This window comes from Nematolebias whitei, chromosome 13 (assembly GCF_014905685.2).
Source record: "Nematolebias whitei isolate Nwh7 chromosome 13, NemWhi1, whole genome shotgun sequence".
In the NCBI taxonomy this organism is placed as follows: Eukaryota; Metazoa; Chordata; class Actinopteri; order Cyprinodontiformes; family Rivulidae; genus Nematolebias; species Nematolebias whitei.
In genome coordinates this window covers 1,734,020-1,739,170 of record NC_056510.1, presented here as the reverse complement: position 1 = coordinate 1,739,170, position 5,151 = coordinate 1,734,020, and the positions used below count along the sequence as shown (strand labels likewise).

At 45.0% G+C, this 5,151-nt stretch overlaps 1 protein-coding gene across 1 annotated transcript in view; it reads right to left on the bottom strand.

Moving 5' to 3' along the window:
• Positions 1 to 5,151, bottom strand: part of LOC119419441 (ras-associated and pleckstrin homology domains-containing protein 1) — a 70,528-nt gene that overhangs the window by 45,193 nt on the left and 20,184 nt on the right. The window lies entirely within an intron of this gene.

Below are 5,151 nucleotides of genomic sequence, written 5' to 3'. Positions count from 1 at the left end.
ATATACACACACACACACACACACATACATATATATATATGTGTGTGTGTGTGTGTGTGTGTGTGTGTGTACATACACATAAACACAGATTTTGGAAGGAGGAACAAATTGCTTGACAGAAAGCATGTATGCATCATTTGTGTACATGGGCTGGGAGGTTGGTGCAGTGGTTTTGTTACATGACTTTGGTTGGAAGATCGGGGGTTAGGGGTTCAAATCCTGGTGCAAAAATTTAAGCAACCTTGGCTACATAATAAGTGAGAGACATGGTACTGATGCCACGTCGGTTCATATTTTGCCTGGATTAACAAGTTCCACGTCAGATGTTTGGAAATCTAGAACTACTGGAACAAGACATGCATGGACCAGAGCAGAGAACTCAACACTGTTGGAATGTTACTATGTGAGCAAGCCTAGAGAGAGGGGCTAACTGGGAAGAATGTGGAAACTTTCATAGCCAACACTCAGATTGACTCAGAAACAACTTCGGACCCAGTGGTCCAACATATGAAAGAGAAATCTCCCATCACACCTAGAGATTGATGAGGTACGACAAAGAAGCTAAAGCAAAGAGAAGCCAGGACGACAGGTCAGGCAGGATCAACCATCAGTCCCACAATCAGAGTGTGGGTACCAAGCCCCGATGAAAAGTCCTGAGGAACTGAATACAAGGGCAGCTAACCTGAGAATGAAGCTTGTGACCAAGCTACCTATAACCTGCACTCCTTGCCAAGGCTAAGTGCACCCACAGTACACTCTGAAAGTCTGCTAGAAGATGTGAACGCAGCATTGGTAAGTATCCCAACTGACACCATAACAGAGACCAGTAAACTGATACACTGTACACCTCAGCAACAGTGGTCCATGAAATACCTCTAAGACCAAGCCTAAAACTAACTGAAAGCATGGTCTTCATGAAGGAAGAGGCTGGAAGCTAAGACCAAGGCAAGAGAGCAGCCAGATGTCAGAGCGTCATGTAAATACTATATAAATACTAAAATTTGATCATATCTAGGGCTCCAGAGACAGCTCAGTAATGCCTCAAAGTACTGGATGCACACCTGAGGAAGTACATTTAAGAAGCCAGGAGAATAAGCAGGGTATTCTCAACTACAACATCTAGAGTGGACTCTAAATAAGAGAAGATCCACCAAGAGCTGAGACTGAGCAATACTGGAGAACCATATGGGAGGTGGAGGCATCCTACAATCATAATGCTCCATGGCTACAAGATCCAAGATCTGAACAAGGCCCAGTATCCAACACAGTGGCAGACATCCAGGACAGTCTCAGGAATGAAGAACTGGGCTGCAGCTCTCCATAAACACCTAGAAGCACCAATAAACCAGCTGCTGATAGGAGGGACCCGCCCAGAGTGGTTGACCAGCAGAGAATCCCAACATTGAAAGCAGCAGAAAGGTTAGGCACAACGAGCCCGACAGCCGTCAGTGGATCTGGCTGACTTCACAGGAAGATGCATGGTCCATGAGATCATAGACCTCATTAACGTGATTTGACCAAAACAACTAGAGCGTTGTCATTTCTCCCAGTCGTTCCTGTTCATTTTGAACACAGAGCCTGTGATGCTCCTGCTGTGAACTGGCACCAGACTGGACTGCTTTCATGACGTCTGCACAGAATCGTGTCGGCAGGAGTTTCTAAGGCAACAAAAACAAAGAAGAAGTGCATGGTCAGCTCCTGCTGGAGGACCGTTGGGACTTTCTTCAGAAAAGATGATGAGTTGAAGGAACTCTTCCTCATTTCGTTGTGTTGCAACAGATTATTGAAGAGGACAGTATGTGGAAGAAGTGACCAGTGAGGTGTTTCACAACAGCTCGTGTGGCTTACCAAACACGACGCACCGACCTCTGATGTCTACAGCCACGCTGAAGCAACTAATGTTCTTCATGCATAAATAACTGTGGTAAACTAGTGCCGTGACAAATGAGGATTAATAAACTTGTTCTCCAAATACAGAAGAGTCCAGATGTTCTGAAAGAACCACAAGAAGTCGTACAAACAGATTTCAAGCATGTTTCTGTAAAACTGTTCGCACGGTTTATGCTTCTGATTATTTTCCTTCATGAATCTCACAGAACACGTAAAATCACATCAGTCGTGTTGAGACAAATGTTTTCAACAACGAGGCAAACCTGCACGTGAGTGCAGAAGTTAAAATAATTTCTGAATATGTGAACATCATTTTCACACAAGTTCGTTGGAGGCTCCATGACTTTGATTCAACAATCATCTTAGTACGCATCACAGTTACATACACTTCATCTTTTCAGAGACGTCTCCAAAAAGATTTAAAAAGGAAAACAGAAAAACTGGACATGTGCTCTGCACCTCAAGACGTTTCTTCTCCCGTCCGGAGAAGTTTCTCAGTTCAAAACTGGAGATTGTGGAGTTTCAAGCATTAAACTGAAGGACATGCTCCTTTAACGCGACGCCACAGCACGGCCGCACTGATGGGAGCTCCGCTTCGACTCCATCTTTTATTTGTTCCTCTTGTTCTAACTTATTTTGCGCCTACACTGCACACCCACGCTACGGGGACGACACACTATGGAGTTTTCTGTGTGTCTGCCTTGCCATCCTGCCATCGTGGTTCAGTCCCCGGCACCCCTCCAGCTTCGGGCTCTGGCCTGTCATGGCGGCCGTCTCCACGATCCTCCACCTGCCTGCACGGACCTAACTCTACAGACCTGTTCTGCTCCGCAGGGAAATCCTCGGATGTTCTCTGTCTGCTGGACCCGGTTCTGGAGGGCAACTGCTGCAGTCATTATTACCATCAAGCTGCTGACTGGACCTGCTAACAAGACCTGCTAACAAGACCTGCTAACAAGACCTGCTAACAAGACCTGCTAACATGACCTGCTAACAAGACCTGCTAACAAGACCTGCTAACAAGACCACGCTGCTAACAGACCAGAACCATGCTGCTGAAAGAACCTCGCTGTTAACTGAATCACACTGTACATGTTTTTCTTTTACACTTTTGGCGCCTTGTTTTTAGTGTTTTTGCTGCGTGCTTTGATATTTCTTGTTGTTTCTTTTGTGACGAGTCAAGACGGTTCTTCTCGTGCTCAATATTTCATTGCATCGTTGACGTTGTGTTGATTTTTGCATATGACAAATGAACCAAACCTGAACCTCTATGTAGCTGCAGAATCATCTCCCTCCTCTCTCTCCTGAGGGTCGTTACGGTTTTTGTTTCCCTTCCCTCCCTTCTGAGGGTCATAAAGGCTCCAGTATACTCCCGCGTCCTGTCAGCCGCGCGGAAACTGTGCGCACTGTCTGCAGAAGGTTCACACTTCATACTCGAGCGTCCACCCTGAGCGGCTGCAGAGCAGCTTCGCAGACAAGGGGCGTTTACCTTCGGGACAAATAGAGGTCGCCGACTGGTCATTTGCTGACACGCCTACTGGAGTGAATGACAGGTCGCAAAAGAAAAAGAGCGCTGGCAGCCCCAGCTGCAGCCATGTTCTGTGTTTATATGTTGTTAATCAAAAGTTATAAAATATTCTAAAAACAGGGAGCGCTGGTCCTGCAGTCCATACATCAGACCAGCCCACCAGGAACTCTCCAGACCCTCCTGCAGCCACGCTGGACCTGAGTTTAATTCTCTCGTGACAAATTCCTCCATTTCTCACCTTTTCAGTCATGGCATCAACGGAGGAGGAAGAGATCTGCCTCTTGGCAAAAAAACAAACAAAACAAAAGAAAAGGCCAGATCAGGGATGAAGAAGAGAATTTAATACATTGGTGTCGCAACAAAACAGTCCATCGCCGAGCAGTTTATTGTGTGACACAGAGTGCACGCACGTGGTCATAAAAATTGAGCTTTGAACGGACATGCCCGGTGGGCGTCCGCTTCGACTCTAATCCGGTGCACGGGGACTTCCACAGACTGATGTACACCTGAGTATACTCTGGGCTTTAGAGTCTGTGCCCCCCCCCCACACACACACACACTTGAGGTCTTTATGGTTTTTGTTAGCCTGGCTCAGACAGATGTGGGATGTTTTGCCTATATTATTATTGTCAATATTATTTAATATGTTTGACCTAATAATCTGAAGGCCAAGCTGAAAACCAGTTAACGAAACCAGATCTTCTGGTCTGATTTTTTACAAACACCACGAACATTTTAGCTCCTCCTCCTCCACAGGAGACTCAAATGAAATCACTTGAGAAACTTTAACGTTCCTGCTTCATCACATGGTGGCAATAAATATGAATGCACTTTTGGAAAAATAACATTAGCGTATTGCAAAAACAATTCAATGCTGCCGCGATGAACAGATGTCGTGAGCAGCAACAGGAAGTGATGTCAGCAACAGGAAGTGATGTCAGAGGGGAACACCTGCATGTAAACAAGCATTGCTACAATGCTAACATGTGCTATCAAAGCTCAGCAGAGAATAATCTGTTTATTTAGATTATTTAGATTTTCTATTAGAGTCAATAATCAAATATTGTTTCAATAAACAAAAACCAGGAAGTTCCTCTTCATAAAGAGAGTACCTCTTTGATGTCACTTCCTGTTTCATTTGGCTGTGCCAAGTTCAAAAGAAAATGTGCCAGTTAAGTGACAAAATGTGTGTATTATGCCAATTTCTTCAATATGAAGATGTTTTATTCCACATGTTGTGTTTGTATGAGATGCACGTCACAAGAACTTGAAGTGTCCTAGTTTTGTCCGTGCTATCAGCCCTTCTGTTTGTGTTTTGTCTTTGATAAGAGTTGAAACATGAAACAGAAGCTTTTTGAGCTCAGAGACGTGTCCTCACAGTAACAGACACATCTTCAGAACAGCTCGCTCCTTCTGAGCACATAGTTCAGTCTGCAACAGCTGAAGGACGTTCATCAAGGACACCTAAAGAACCTTAGAACGTCCCTGCTGGAGGACAACACAACAAACTGTCTGCAGTTCCTGCATGTGAACTCTTCCTGTCTGTATTTGTAGTTATTTCAATCTTAATGTTTTTTTATCTTTCTTCCTATAGAGAGTACACCTGGACCTGACATTCTGGCTCTATTTCCTGTTCTCTGTCTCTACTTCCTGTCCTCTGTCTCTACTTCCTGTTCTCTGTCCCTCCTTCCTGTTCTCTGTCCCTCCTTCCTGTCCTCTGTCCCTCCTTCCTG